Source organism: Stegodyphus dumicola, chromosome 10 (assembly GCF_044657685.1).
Source record: "Stegodyphus dumicola isolate Sdum_Otavi_A_Nest chromosome 10, ASM4465768v1".
Taxonomy (NCBI): domain Eukaryota; kingdom Metazoa; phylum Arthropoda; class Arachnida; order Araneae; family Eresidae; genus Stegodyphus; species Stegodyphus dumicola.
In genome coordinates, this window is record NC_140777.1 from 187,762,670 (window position 1) to 187,779,582 (window position 16,913).

The window sequence follows — 16,913 nt, forward strand, 5'->3', positions numbered from 1 at the left end:
ATATAAATTACGTCAGTCGACATTGTATTTGATAAATCGTTTTCACGACGTATCATTTTCTCTCAAACAATCTATCGTTTTTTTAAGTATCTTGAAAATACCAAATAAAAAAAATTATAAAATCTTATGGTGCAGTTGTTTTATTCAGAGTTATTAGCATTAGCAAATATCATTTCAAAGAATTGTCTAGTTCTAGCCGAAAGAAATTCTCACATTCAGGTTATGAGCTGCTTACTTCCGGCTAGACTCTTTTGCGGTTACTGACAAGATTTCTATCCCAACTCGAGTCTAGAAAGTTGAATTCTGTCTAGAAAATAAAATATGGCTAGCTGAAAATCTTCTCACGAGGCTTGAGGGTAGAAGAAGAGGGATGGCAGAATCTTGAACTCGTGCCCTGTTTCAAAATTGGGACGGAACGGGAGAAAGTCATATTTTCATTTATAAAGTGTCTAAAACTCATGTCGACGACAAATGCAATCCTGTGCTTCTCGTCACGATAACATTTGTGGACTTGTTCTGATGTTATTGTCAGACAAGTTAGGTAAGTAACAAACACAGAAAACACGGTTACAGCCAAAAACATCGCAGACGAAAACGTAGCGGAGAAAACAACGCAAGGCAAAAACGTCGTCGTACAAAACATCGTGGGAGAAGAGAAAACATGGCAGTTCTAAAACTTTCGAGTGAGCATTTCGAACAGACATTTCGAGTGAGCGGATACGTCAGTGACACCAAATTTTGATTATTTGCTTGTTTTCATTTAGATAGACAAGGGTTTCTTAAACTGTGGGTCGCGACCCCCTGCTAAAAATTTCAGTTGTTTTGATATTTCTTTAACTTATTATAATAATTTTACAATTGCTGAATATTTTTACACGATGTATCTGAAAATAGATAACGTTCATTTTCCTTGCTTTGCACGTGACGCTGTCATTTCGCCTGTTACTTATTTAAAATTTTCACATTGTGCTATGTCTTAAAATTAGAAATTAAATTCAATGACCTAAAACTGCAGTCGTATATTACAGTACAAGTGAAAAATTGGTTTCACTCACGCGTGTATCGGATTTGAGCAATACGTATAGGGTCCCACAAAATGTTTGTAAATATTATGAAGTCCTGGGGGTCGCGAATAAATCTCAGTGATAAAAAGTGATAAAATCTGCATATATGTATGTGACTGAGTGAATAAATCTCAGTGATAAAATCTGCATATATGTATGTGACTGAAAAAAGTTTAAGAAACCCTGACATGGACCAACAGCAAACATTACTGTACAGAATGGCTCTTGTAACACTCACAGATTATTCTAAGCTGACTTAGGAACGGAGGAGATTATTCCTAACTCTTAAAAATAACAAAAATGAAACACTTTTCTCCGAGTCTTCCCGCAAATAAATTTCAGAGTTGTCTTACCAAAACGTTCTATTTGAGGGAATAATCTTTATTTAGCGCTTTGCTTCGCATATTATTAGTCTCCAGGCAACATTATTATCGTTCAAAATCACCTCAGTGAATTTGGTAACTAAGGAAGAAAACGAAAACCATTCATGAACATTTAGTAAGATTTAAGCACTCATAAAACGCAAAAGTCTAACTTTTCGTTCTTGCACAGTTATCTCAGAAAATACACTCTGGAAATACTACACTACTTATGTCGCAATTACGTTAAACAATATAATTTTGAATGAATTTGTCTCAGAAGTAAGATTAAACAATGCGAATATTACTAGCCTAAAATGGCGTTAGACTCAAAGAGCTATTATTTTCAAAATGGCCATTATTTTCAAACTTTGCGTCGTTTCACTTTCTGCGTTGATACACTTTTCAAACTGTTGCCACCAAATATTACCGTCATATGTAAATAAATTAAATAATGAAGAATCTGCATATATGTATGTATGTTTCTTGCATTGTGATAAAACAACGGTACATAGAGCCATCAAATTTTGAATAACGTACGTCTCCACCCCAATATGGACAACTGGGAGCCCAAATTTGGAATTAGTTTTATTACCTATTTCATATTCTGTAAAACATTTATGAGTTTTTGATTAAGAAACTCAACGATTTCAAAGAGAGCCATGGCAACACTGTACAGAAAACAAAACATTTTTATCTCTAGCGCTCGAGACTGTGTATCGGAAATTCTAAAGCTAGGCTCTTTTAATTATTCTGTGATATTTCTGTTAAATTTGAATTTTATGGTTTAAGTGCGAAGAACATGATATTTAATTAATAAAGGTACCACACAAAACGTTAAAGAAACGCCCCCTTGGACGTAATATAAAATCTGAAAGTTTTCAGACTTTTATTTCATTATTATTAAATTTTTCTAAAGTGTTTCAGTATTTCAAAGGCAGAATGTTTGTTTGAAACGAACTACTTTTAAAGAACATAATTCCACACTTATTGAATAAGTTTGTCCAGCAAGTTATTGTTTGAATAGTTCTGCTTCACACAATGATGAAACTTATATTTTCCTTAACAATTAAAAGACTTTTAAATTTTATTAAATTTTAAATAAAGATACTGGCAGTCGATTTTAGTATGAAATTTATAACTGATTTGAAGAAAATGGGAATGAATATTTGATTAGTACTTTAATTACTTCAAAGAAACATTTTCAATAAATTCCTTTACTACAACTTCACCTTTTTTTATTAGAAAAACCGAGTTTTTAGAGACCAAATTAATATTCCGGAACACTTACATTTTAAGAAGAGTTAAAATCTTGTGAGAATGAGTCAGGTTTGAAATTATTCTTTTTGAGTATTATAAAGTATTTTGTTCATCATCAGGATTAACTAATAATACCACAATTCTGCACATAACTGAAGTAAGGCGCTATAAATAATCCTCAAATTATCCCTTGTACGATTAGTTTCCGGAATGATCAGGAACTTGTCATGTTATAGAGTCCCTCATTGTTATTCTGCTAAAGTAAATTTTAAGAACCTTGTGAACTGTTAAGCGAATAATCGTTTAGTTCAAATAACAGAAATTGTAAACTCAAGAAGGATTAACTACCTTTTATTTCACACAAAATAAGGTGAACAGTCGGCAACAAAGCCTCCACTTGACCTTAAACTCAAGAATAAGAAATAAGTAATGACTATCAAAAGGACCCTTGTTTTGACCCTTGTTTTTAAACTAGCCAGCGACTATCAAAAGGTACGTAACTGTCGGACTAACACTCACGATAATACTATTATCCAGGATTCCTAGATCTCTCTGACAAAGTTGAAACTTCCTTAAATACCACTTCTTACTCACTTGCATTCAACGCGATTCCAAAAACTCCTTCTGGTAGAGAGTGGTAAGTTGAAACGAGGAAAGATAGGAAAACACAGTTAAATTAAAATAACTGTTATAAAACTAAAATATACCTTAGAATGTAAAGCATAATCAATTAAATTCAATAAAATCCAGTAATTAATTCAATTATTTCACAAATTCTACATTAAATAGCATAAAATTAGAATATATAAAAAGCATTGATCAAGCCAAGACAGGAAGATCCAATGTTTAAAGAACTTGAAATTCTATAGCCATTTTCCACTAAAAATACAATCTGAGTTGGAAGCTAGCTGCTTCATATAACGCATAGTAATATCCATTCAACCAATGAAGCACAAATGATTCTTCTTCAGCAAAATATCGAGGCTAAAGTAATCAATTCTTATGGAAGTCTGCCTTGATTACCTAATCTAAATAAATACGTCGAAGACTCCGTATTGCGCTGTTGGCATCAGAAGGACAAATATTATCTCATAGCCATTGTCTACAGACATCAGCCGTTACGGAGACCTTATCATTTTGTCTTCTAAGTATCTCACCGCAACATAAACTTCAGAAAAAATCTGATGTCACATCACATGACTTCCTTGTATGGAATATTAAATTAGGTGCAATTTTTTCTTCCATTTCATTTAAATTTATTTCCTCAAATTTCATTACAGCTGTATTTCTCGTTCAATTAATTCATTCTCACTTCGCGGCAAGGTGAAAATGCATAAAAACTCAAAACATTTGCATAAAAAATTGGAAGATATAGAAAAACATGAAACACCAAATACAGTTAAAACAATTAAAAAACAGTTTTTACAATTAAAATTAGAGTTTTTATGCAAGAACAAGCATCTCGACCAGCAAGCAAGAAGGCAGATTTTTCGGTGCACAAAATTAAAAGTTTGCTTTTGCTCCCACTTGGCAAAAAGACACTGAAGTTGAAGAAAGACTTCATTCAGCATTCTGCTAAGGTTCAAATGGAAACAAATACGGCTGCTGTGGTAAACAAAAAAAATTAGGCTTAATCGCACTTATCAAATTTTAAATTGTTGAAAATTCTACAACTATTTCATGTAGATTAACTAAAAGGCATAAAAACCTTAACCGGAAGATAAGAATAACATAATTCAATCAGTTTTAAAGCAAAATATGGACATTTTTCCAGCATATAAGAATAAAATGAACTCACGGAGGCGAGCAAAACATAGTGAGTGTATATATATATACTTCTGGTGCGTCCTATTTCAACCAAAAAAGGGAGGTGCACAACTACGTGTTATTGCAGTCCTATATACAAAATTTCAACGTTCTGAGGATACTCGTTTTTGAGTTATGTGAGATGTACGTACAGACGCCAAGAAAAATTCTCTTCTGAATTCATTTTAAATCAGTTTTATAATTCGTTTGGGGAAGTTTTATAAATTGTTAGGGGACTGGTTTTGTCTATCCTTACGTACAGATGTCACGCAAAAATATCGTTAAATTGCATTCGATAGCGGTCAAAATGGATACTTTTGTTGAAATATGTACCCGGAAGTTTTCGTAATTACAGCACTTCCTTTACTTCATTCAGGGAAGTAAAAATGGTCCTAAAAAGAACTGCAACATCTATGATAGAAGTCGGCAATCTTTTTCACTGGAATTCCTTATTTCAGAAATGAGAGTTCGGGGGAGGAGATTACAATAAAAATAAAAACAATTAAAAAAATTGAAAGGTTTCAGATTTTACATTACAGGGAAAGGGGCGTTTTCTTAACGTTTTGCGTATTACTTTTATTTATTAAATATCATGTTCTTTGCACTTAAAGCATGAAATTCAATTCAACAGCAATATGGCAAAATAATTTTAAAATGAGCCTATCTTTAGAATTTCCGATACACAGTCTCGCGCTCTGGAGATAAAAATGTTTTTTCTTTTCGTGCAGTTTTGCCACTGGTCACTTTGAAATCGTTCAGTTTGTTAAAAAAAATCCGTTAAAATTTTACAAAATATGAAATGGTTAATAAAACAAATTTTAAATTCCAAATATATTGCTAAACCACAGAATATGGGTTTCCAGAGCCCATATTCAATGGAAGATTACGTTATTCGAAACTGGATACCGTGTTTTTATCACAGTGCGAGAAACACACATACATTTATGGAGATTCTTCATTATTTAATTTCTTTAAATATTACACGGGGCTCTAATATTTAGTAGCAACAATTTGAAAAGTGAAATGGATATTTAAAGTTTTCAAAGCAAAATTCCAAAACGAAATTAGTAGCCCTTCGGGCTTTGGGCTAAAAATGTGATTCCCCCGCCAATAGATTTATTTTATGTGGATTGAAAAAGCTGAATTGTTCAAATGATTTTTCTTTGTTATTGAGGAAAGGCTTATGAAATATTCTTGCTACAGCAAGTTGTTCTTAAACGATGCTACCTAAGCAAGAAAACTCCAAATTGTTTTTGTTGTGTAACTGAAAGAAGTTGTTGACAAAGAAAAGCAATCTGAAAGGCAATTATTTTGCTAATGCCAACAAATGCAAAAAATGTGTTGTCTAAATCTTTTCGTTAGCTTCTAGTTTGTAGACGCGAGTGCTTATCCTGCTTTAATAGAGAAATAATGTTGAAACAAGGTTTTTCTGAAATGTAAAATGTGAAAAATGTGTTATGTCCTCACCGGGGCTCGATCCTCTACGATAGTATCTCCATAAAAATCTTTGAAATTTGCGTTTTCTGAAATTTTGCTAGCGGTTAGTTAATATGAAAACGATATTAGCCATTCGCCAATGTTTTAGATATTTATTTTACGTTAAGTTGTAGAGACATTAGGTAATTTTTTAAAGCATGGGAAATGAAAAATGAGCAATGCCTTCGCCAGGAATCGAACCACGGACATCTGGAATATGCTCCCAGCGTGCTGACCACTGCACTACGAAGGCGGAAACTTACCCTTTTAAAAGGTGACTGCGGTTTTTAGCGCACCCAGTTGCCAAATCCCGGGTAAGGAGAATCATTATCCACTGAACTTTTTTTGGTTCGGGCCACTCTAAAGACATTAAGTATTTCGAAAACAGGAGTGATGAAATATGAGCAACGCTCTCGCAGGGAATCGAACCACGCACCTCTGGAATACACGCCCAGAGTGCAGACCACTGCAGTACGAAGGCATGCTAAGAAGGCGGGAGAAATACCTTTTATACTCTCCCTTTTATAGCTCGAATGGGGATTAGGGGACCCAGTCGCCAAATCCTGGGTATGCAGAATCATCATCCACCATCCTTTTAGTTCGGACGTTACTGTAGAGACATTAAGTATTTTTATAAAGCAGGAATAATGAAAAATGAGCAACACCCTTGCCGGGAATCGAACCACGGACCTGTGGAATGCGTTACCATTGTGCTAACCACTAAACTACGAAGGCATGCTAAGAAGGCTGGGGAAATACCTTATAACGTTTTAAGGATTATGTTAATTTTATTAACAGTTAAATTTTAAGTTCCTTTCCTGTCAAATTCTTAACTTCAACTTACTACTTGCGGCCAGAACGTAGATCTGGAATCACTCTGAATACTTAATGAGGAGGAGCGGTATTTAAAGTCTACTTTCGAAGTCTACTTGCTGAGTTAGAGAGAATCAGAGTTTCTGATTTGCGCGCGTCTGCCTTTTGGCTACTCTCTCTCTCAAAGCTGTTATTACGCTCGGCCGTACTCAGGCCCTTGATACTTTCGTAGTCAAATAGAGTTAAGGGGCCAACTCGATTTGAAGCTTGATAGCTTCGGCTATATTTCTTTAGTTAATCTTAGTTTTCGTTTATTTCTTAGTCTCTTGAGTTAAAGCCCAAGTGTCGGCTTTTATTGTACACTCCAAGAGGGAGTTTTGCTAAATCTTATTGGAACAATAAAGGGTTATTTACCCTTTCTTCTTGTTGTTTCTTGTCACACGAACTTAAGCGATTATTCGCTTACTAGTTCTTAAGATTCATCACTTTCTACAATAACTGAGAAATACACTAGTGAGAATCTTGCAACGTTACCATTATTTATCATTTCGGCCAGCTGGAAAGTGTTGCCATCGCACACAAAAGATTTTAATTAATTTCCTCAGCGGTTTGTTAGATGTCCAGTTTCGCAAATACTCCATTCTGGAATACATAGTATCTTTAACTTATCATTTAAATTTTAACTGTAATTACTTAACGAACTGAATGATTTGAAAACAAAAAGTCTTATTAAATTGTACTTCTAGTTTTTAATATTGAAATTAATTAATACTATTTGTAATACATCCGTTTTGTAATATCTATTAATGTTTGCAGTATTATTGTAATTATTAAAAGATGTTTCTAACTTCACTTATTACATACAGAAAATAATTCGATTTTAATTCCCCTACAGCTAACAGATAGCCGACGTTTTATTACGGTTTCAGTTTTGTATATAGTTGATCAAAGTCTTATACAGACAATGAATATGTCCTAAAAAATATTCTGAAGACTGTGTCTAGAATTACATTTCAACGCCAGAAATTCATTGGTCCAAATCGCAGAAACTTGAGATGTTGTGCAAACAGTATTCTGGTTTTTTAGCCAGACGCTTCTATGTTTACTTTGTTTCCTTTCTTTTAACAGACATTTAGGAAACATTTGCTTTAATAAATATTCTATTTAGGTTGTTTTAGGTATCATGTTGATAGATATAATTTCGTTTTCTCCCCTACCATAACTGTTGTTCCCTACTGTTTTACATTAAAATGTAAAAGTTGGCTTAGAAAGGAATAAAATGTCTTATAGCTTTAGAATATATTAAACATGGAAGGAAACATGTAAAATGAGCAATGTCCTCGCCGCGACTCGAACCACGGACCTCTCGAATACGCGTCGAGCGTGCTGACCACTACAACACGAAGGCATACTAAGAAGGCGGGTATATACGTCATAAAGTAATATAAGTTAATGTGTAAGTATAATAAATAATGTATATAATATTTTATTTTGAAATCTATTAGCATAACTAGTGTATTAATTAGCAGCATAAAATTGTAACAATTCGATAAAAAAATCATTGAAAACAGGAAATCTATTGTTAATGCATTAATCCTGAAACCAATAATGATCTTAATTATTTCAAAAGAAGTCTAATTCTTAACGATAACAAAAATGTTTAAGTAAAAGTAGCCTAACAAAGTTTTTCAAATTGGCCTCTTAAATGCTTAGAATTAAAAAAAAAAAATATGAATATAAATTTGGAAGAGAAGAATCAGACTCATTTTTTTGTGATAAAATAAAATTGTTATTTCAGAATTTATAATGGACTTGTAACCGACAAGAGTGTTTTTCTCTACATAAATGCAAAATAAGTTTTTAAAGAGGAAAGATTAATCCTAGTTTATTACAAGTGTTATTAGAATATTTTTCTTTCTGCATTTCGAGAAGGTGGTTTTATGTAGAAAACCAGTAATAAATTTCCTCATAAAATAGTATAAATCTACATTACTTTAAAAGCGTATATTTTGGAAAGTTATTACTTACTATTAGGCAAAATAAACAGCCTCAGATTAGAAGATCTTGAATCAAACTATATTGATTTCTGACGTTCTCCTTTAATACGAAAACATTTTTGAAAACTTTTACTCTTGGACAAAAAGGACCTATATAAAAAGATCGGTCTCGAAATCAATAGAATTTTTAGCCCAAAGGCCGTTACCCAAAAAGGGATATGGATTTCGTTTCAGCATTTTGCATTGATTCACTACAAACTGCGAAACACTTTTTTATATTGTTGTCACCAAATTATTAGAGCCCTATATTATATTTAAAGAAATTAAATAATGAAGAATCTGCATAAATGTATGTCTGCTTCTCACATTGTGATAAAACAACGGTACATAGACCCATCGAATTTTGAATGACGTATGTCTCCACTCGAATATGCGCATTTGGAAGCCCAAATTTGGAATTTTGAATTTGTTTTATTATCTATTTCAGATTTTGTAAAGCATTTATGAGTTTTTGAATAAGAAACTCGACGATTTCAAAGCGAGCCATGGCAACACTGTACGGAAAAAAAAAATTAGCTCCAGAGAGATCTAAACATATTTTCATTTTAAAACTATTTTTCGATATTGTTGTTGAACTGAATTTTATAGTTTAAGTTCGAAGAACATGATATTTAGTAAATAAAGGTAACATACAAAACTTTGGGGAAAAAAAAAACCTTTGGGCGTAATATAAAATTCTGTGTCTATTTTTTTATTATTGTGTATTACAGAAGTTTACGCCAATTTAAATTTATTTCTGTTTTTCATATTTCTTTTACAAATAGTTGATTTTTGGTATTTTCTATTTAATGAATTTAAACAAAAACAGTAGAGATGTTTAAATGTTGTGTAATTTCATAAAGAACTTCCGTGCGTTTCATTTATAAAGAAAGTGGATTATTTCATTTCACGTAGTTTGATAATATTATTTCGTTATATAAGCAAGCAATGAGATAGGTTTACTAAAAGTGTCATTTTTCTTCAGTGCTCGGTGATTACTTATTAGCTTTTTGTCCAAAGTCCTCGTTAGGAAGTCAAAACGCGTAAGTATTTTAGTTTAATTGCAATTCTAAATCTGCAATTAAACGATAAAGATTAATTAAAATTTTGTTTCGGCAAACATTGCCATATTTGTTCTTTGAATCAATTAACTGACATTCTGTTTTAAACATCTCAACATAAGGTACGGTCGAAGTCAAGTTGGCCGGGTTATCTAGGGCTACTATTAAAAACTTGTAGACACCGATAGATTTTTTTATGTGAAATAATTACCAATAATATATTCAGGAAAATACAAATTCAACAATATCGACTGCTATGGCTATTTTAAAAAATCTGATGTGTACACCACATGACTTCCTTGTACGCAATATTAAATTATACGCATTTTTTCTTGCATTTCGTTTAAACTTATTGGATTGAATTAAATCTACTTCGCCGGCAGCGCATAAACCACAATAGAATAAATGAATTCTTTAAAATTCACTTTATTTGTTTACCATAGCGACACTCTGGCGCTAGGTTCACTTAACAGTATTATATTTCGTTCATATTATAACTCAAAATGCACAAAATTTATATCATTTAAAGACTTATCTGATCGCTGCCACATGTTCTATTCAAATACTATAATAAATCTAGAACGATGTATAAAAGAAATTAAGCAAGCAAAACAAAAAAGAAGCAGTTTTTCACAGACGATTGAGTATTTCTCATTCAATTAATTCAGTTCTCACTTCGCGACAAGGCAAAAATACATAAAAACTGAAAATATCTGTAATAAAAATTACGAAGTAAATCTTAAACACTTATTTCCTCGAAAAAATTCCAGAAAGGATTAAGCATGATTTAATTCGCAATAAAAAATGAATGCGTTATCTTTGTTGTTGCGAAGCTACGTTTCTCTAGATGGGCAACAAGTCCACTACTCTGCTGTTTCAAATGTAAACAAGAAATGGCCGCCATCGAAAAAATTATTAGGCTGAGCGGCACTTAAACAACTTTAAAATTGTTGATAATTCTAAAAATATTGCATACAGATTTACTAAAAGCATAAAAACCATAACCGGAAGATAAGAACAACATAATTCAATCATTTTTAAAGCAAAAAATGTACAATTTACAAACATATAAGAGTAAAGAAACTGAGATCACTGAGCCGGGTAACAGAGGGGATATATATATATAAATATGTTTATATACGTTTGGCGAGGCCATTTGCAACCAAAATACGAGATGCACATCTACATGTTATAGTAGTCCTATATACAAAATTTCAACGTTCTGATGCTACTCGTTTTTGAGTTATGCGAGATACGTACGTACATACGTTCGTACAGACGCCACAAAAAATTCTCTTCAGAATTCATTTTAAAGCAGTTTTATAATTTTTTTGGAGGAAAAGTCTTTTGTTCTGTCCTTACGTACGGATATTACGCAAAAACATCGTTAAATTGCATTCGAAAGCGGTGAAAATGGATATTTTCGTTGAAATATGCTGCCTGAAACTTTTCGAGATTACAATACTTCCTTTTTACTTCGTACAAGGAAGTAAAAAACATTAATTCTGAAAATTCTGGGAAGAGTTTTTTGCTAGTTCAGTATTTATTTAAACAGATAAAAATAACAATAATTACTAAAATTTACTTAATTATCTCTGTTCAACTTTTTTGAAAACGTAATTTATTTCAAAATAATTTTAATAAACTTAAACACAATTGCATTAACATTCATTAAGGCTTAAAAAGTTTTAATTTATTAGCTAACATTTTTTTTACTTTCTTGAAGGAAATGATGTATTGTAATCATGAAAAATTCCGGGTTTCATATTTCATCGAAAATATCCATTTTGACCGCTATCGAATGCAATTTAACGATGTACGCGATAACTGTACGTGAGGACAGAATAAAGCACTCTTTTCCCCAAACGAATTTATAAAACTGATTTAAAATGGATTCAGAAGAGATTTTTTTCCCTGGCGTGTGTACGTACGGACATGTACGTATATATGTATCTCGAACAACTCAAAAACGAGTATCCTCAAAATGTTGAAATATTGTGTATAGGACTGCTATAACATGTAGTTGTGCACCTCCCTTTCCGGTTGCAATCAACCCCACGAAAAGTATGTAAATTAATAGATATATAGATATATAAAATTAAAATAGAAAATGAAAAGCTAAAATAAGGATTTTATGCTTTTAATCCGTATGCAATAGATGTAGACGTATCGACAACTTAAGAGTTGTTTAAGTGCGGCTAAGTCTTTTTACCATAGCAGCCATATTTGTTTACATTTGAAACTTACCATAATAGTGAATTAAGTCTTTCTGCAGCTTCAGTGTCTTTTTGCCGAGTGGAACTAAAATGAAACTTTTAGTTTTGTGCACCAATATATCTGCCTTCTTTCCTGCTGGGCGAAATGCTTGTTTCTGCGTGGAAACTGTGATTTTAATTGTAAAAATTGCTTTCTTAATTGTCTTAACTGTCTTTTGCGTTTTATGTTTTTCTATATTTTTGAATCTTTAATGAAAATATTTTGAGTTTTTATATATTTTTGCCCTGCCGCAAGGTGAGAATTGAATTAGTTGAATGAGAAACATATCTGTAATGAAATTCGAGGAAATAAATTTAAACGAGATGCTGCAAAGAATGAGTATAATTTATTATTCCGTGCAAGTCGTGTCATGTAGACAGTAACTTTATTTTTATTTATTTTTTTTTAGATTACACTGCTCCAAAGTAAGAATACTGTTACTAGGTTAACCTTGGTCTAGTACTGATGTTTTGGTCCTACAACACTAAAAGATATGTAACGAGTCTGAGATAGTAAACAAAGTCATAAAGTTTTAAAACGAACTTTTTATTTAAGCAGGTGTTTGAACATAACGCCACGTCTTTGTGCTACAGATATGCGGCCTATTTAAAATAAATTAAAAGAACTAATATGTGCAATTAGAACAAATAATATTATATTCAAATAGTTCAAAATAATTCAAATAATAATTCAAATAGTTCAAATAATATTATATTCAAATAGTTCAAAAAGTTCAAAATAATGATATTTTGAACTTATATAAATGAAAAATTTCTGAAGCAAATTATTTCATTTTATGAAAGAGTTTATCAAAATGCGGATTACCAGAGGACAGACTGATTATTAAACAACACTCAGTAAAAGATATATATGCATGTTTTTCGGTTTGTACTCATCATAAGAATGGTAAAGTATTTTTAGGACATTATTTAGATATTTATGTAAGTAATTAAATGCATAGCATAGTAAAAACAAGCCAAATGTTTATAACGTGTTTACTTATTATTAAATTTTCTTTAGCTTTAAAGAAATGCAATCAATTTACATTAGGTATAGCTAACATTTTATTGGCTACTTTAAACATTCTTCTGGGCAACAATGTTACATTTTCAACCTATTATATTTTGTGTCGTTAATTTAGATAATAAAGAAAGCATATCTGGTTCAAGCAAAAACTGTATAAGCCTTCCTTGCTCTATTTTACAGCTATTTATTTGAAAATGCGCAGTAAAATAGGCTGACTTGTAATATATTGATACTAAGCAGTCACCATTTTGAATGGAATGGTATATATATAAAACAAAAGCTATTAAAAGAATGCTAACAAAATATTATTAAAACAAAACAAAAATCTGAAAGCTTTCAGATTTTACATTACGCACAAAGAGGCGTTTTTCTAACATTTTGTACGTTATCTTTATTTATTAAATATCACATTCTTCGCACTTAAACCATAAAATTCTTTTCAACAGCAATACCGCAAAATAATTTTTAAATGATCATAACTTATTTTCCGATACACAGTCCGATTTTCGATACATTTCTCGCGCGCCGAATACGCAGTTTCCGATACACAGTCTCGCGCGCCGAAGATCTCCTCCGTATAGTGTTGACATTCTTCGCGTTGAAATTGTGGAGTTTCTTAATCAAAAATTTTTTAATGTCGGATAAAATATGAAATAGATAATAAAACAAATTCCAAATTAGAGCTTCCAGATGCCCTTATTCGCTGGAAGCGTACGTTATTCAAAATTGGATGGCTGTAGGTACCGTTGTTTTATCACAATGCGAAAAACATACACTTATGTAAATTCTTCATTATTTAATTTCTTTAAATATAATACAGGGCTGTAATAAATGGTGGCAACAATTTGAAAAGCGAATCGACGCAAAATCCCAAAACGAAATTAATAGCCCTTCTGGGCTAACGCCCTTTGGTCTAATAAATGTCTCTACAAAGTTTACCAAATATACAATAAACAGAATAACTAATAAAAACTAAAAAGTCTCTTCAAGAAATCAAGGGTAATCTTTCAGAATCAAATCTATATATATCGTTTCTAGTTTTCTTTTCTACAGGATGATTTTATTCATAAGAACATAGGCCGAGTTTTTTTTTTTTTTTTTTTTCTGGGGAGGGGAACGGTGTATTTGTTGTTGTTAACATCTGAGTCGATTTTTTAAAACGTTTTTATAAATAAATAATATTGGCGCTAGAATAAAACTTTCAAATTTTTTGTAAATAAATAATACTAATCCTGAAATTAGAATTAAAACGATATACAAGTAAAATGAGTCGCTCAGAAGCCAATGCGGTTAAGTCCAGGAAAGAAAAATTGAGAAAATTAATCTTTTTTGATACATTAATTTTTAAAATTCTTGGTTTGTTAATTTGATCAGAAAAGTATATAAAGTCTTTTTTCTAAGATTAAACTCTGAAAAAAAAACAAGATATGTATAGGATGTGTAAATGAAAACTTAAATATTTATTGGAACAATGACAGCAACTAAAAAATTTTAAGGCATATATCTTTTGGCAGCTGAAAAAGATATGAAAATTCTCTTTGGCATTTTTTCCTTGACATTTCCATCAGTCAGAGTTTTTACAGTTATTAAAGAAAATTTATTTAAAGTTTTTGATAACACAATAGTTTTCACAAACACTTCAATGTAATATTTTTATGTTTTAACCAAAGTTTAGATATTTCAAATTAAAAGAAAGAACGTACATAAAACTCGAACAATTCTAAGTAGTAGAAGTAACAGTTACATTTACTATAGATTTGTTGTTTTTCAGTGTTGCCAACAAATATCAAAAGAAGAATAGTTTAATTTTTATTTCAAAGTTTATATAAAAAACTGCTGATAAAAAGTGGACTTACTCAGAAGCTATAAAAAAATGTCCGACCTAGATAAAAGGAAGCAACGAGTAAATTCTTTAATAACTAAGAAGAATATTATTTATTTCATCAAAATTTACAAAAATCAGAAAATATCAAAAATTGGACCTCATTGGCTTCTAAGCGAGTCAAATAATATTCATGCTGAGATACAACTATGTTTTAAACATAATATACTATATACATTAATAATTTAGCAGTTAACATCTGAGCAATTGCAAACAGAAAGAGCTTCGAATTCTTATTAACGATCCCAAAGAGTTTTGCTGGTTCATTTACACCAATTTTTTATAAACTTTTTTCAGTCGCGACCCCTTTTTATCACTCAAATTTTTTCGCGACCCCCAGGACCCCATAATATTTACAAACATTTTGTGGGACCTCATAAGTGTTGCGCAAATCCGACACACGCGTGAGTGAAACTATCAATTTTTTCACTTGTACTGTAATATACTATTGCAGTTTTAGGTCATTAACTTTAATTTCTAATTTTAAGACAGAGAACAATGTGAAAATTTAAGTAGACGAAATGAGAGCGTTACGTGCAAAGCAAGGTAAATGAACGTTTATATTATAAAAAGAATGCGTCGAAACGTTTTCGTTTTTTTTTTTTTTTTTTTTTTTTTTTTCTTTGTCTGTATTATCTTATCTTTATCTGTTTTCAGAAAACATTGTGTAAAAATATTTGGTAATTGCAAAATTATTATAATAAGTTAAAGAAATATCAGAACTGCTAAAATTTATCGTCTGTTCTTTATCTATTTTCAGAAACATTGTATAAAATATTTGGTAATTGTAAAATTATTATAATAAGTTAAAGAAATATCAAAACTGCTAAAATTTATTGTCTGTTTTTTATCAATTTTCAGAAACATTGTGTAAAATATTTGGTAATTGTAAAATTATTATAATAAGTTAAAGAAATATCAAAACTGCTAAAATTTTTGGCCACCCTCCTGCTGCTGCAGGTCCCGCGACCTCCAGTTTACCCTGATTTACACGAATGCGATTTACATTAATCGCATACCAATATATTATATTACATTATGAGTAAAATGTTAAACTTTAATAAAAAAATATAAATAATTCAATAAATAAAAGGGAAGAAGAAGAAAATTATGAAAAGAAACTCTCGAAAACAAAATGGTCGAGAGTCATATAATCACGCTGCGAACCGATATAGATATTTCTATAAGAATATTTTCTTTCATTTCGTTCGCACCCTGCGAAAACTTTTAAGATGGTAATATTAAATAGTAAAGCACACTCACCAATACACCAAAGTCGAAGACCTGCTGCTTTTGATTTGGCAAATGAAATTTTTGCTTCTCGCTTTCGGGGTGCTGTGGTCTGCGAATGACAATACATGCCTCTTTATACACCAACAGCTTCGAGTAACGCACGCGCGCGTAGTACAGAGCTGAATGATCATTGGTCAAAAGAAAGTCGAGCCTCTAGTGACGTGGCATCGCGTGTTCCATGATGGTTGCGTCATCGCTCGTACCCCTCCTAAGTTTTCGTTTTTTCTTCTTTTTCTCCCCCTCTAGTTTCGGAGGGCTTTCTCATGAATTCTGGGAATAGCCAATTTACTTGACTAAAGGGAAATGCCTCGAATGTGTTTTTTTTTTTTTAGTTATTTTTAGGTCATATGCTCTGGACGCAAGTAGTGATAGGTCAAATGTTGCCATTTTTTTCTTGTTAAATACTCAACAGATATTAATAAATAATTTCTAAACAAACAATATCTAAACGGGAACAATAGTTAATTAGGTAGCTAATTTTAACAATACAAGTGAAATTTTGTTTTACTTGTAATAGTAAATTAGCTACGATTATTTAGCAAAAATAGAATCGAAACCTAAATAAATTTTTTTCAAATATC

General features: G+C 31.4%; 1 protein-coding gene across 2 annotated transcripts in view; it reads right to left on the reverse strand.

Annotated features, from left to right (window-relative positions):
- The window catches only part of LOC146995275 (ion transport peptide-like), a 38,826-nt gene extending 22,401 nt beyond the window's left edge, over positions 1–16,425 (reverse strand). Inside the window, exons 1-2 of one of the 2 annotated variants that reach the window (XM_085826039.1) lie at positions 16,303–16,413; positions 15,014–15,039 (exon numbers count right to left, since the gene is read on the reverse strand). The gene's annotated coding sequence lies outside the window, so the exon portion shown is untranslated. Of the gene's footprint in view, positions 1–15,013; positions 15,040–16,302 lie in introns of both variants that reach the window. The other variant, XM_085826038.1, reaches the window with a different exon arrangement.
- Between the last annotated feature and the right edge of the window lie 488 nt (positions 16,426–16,913).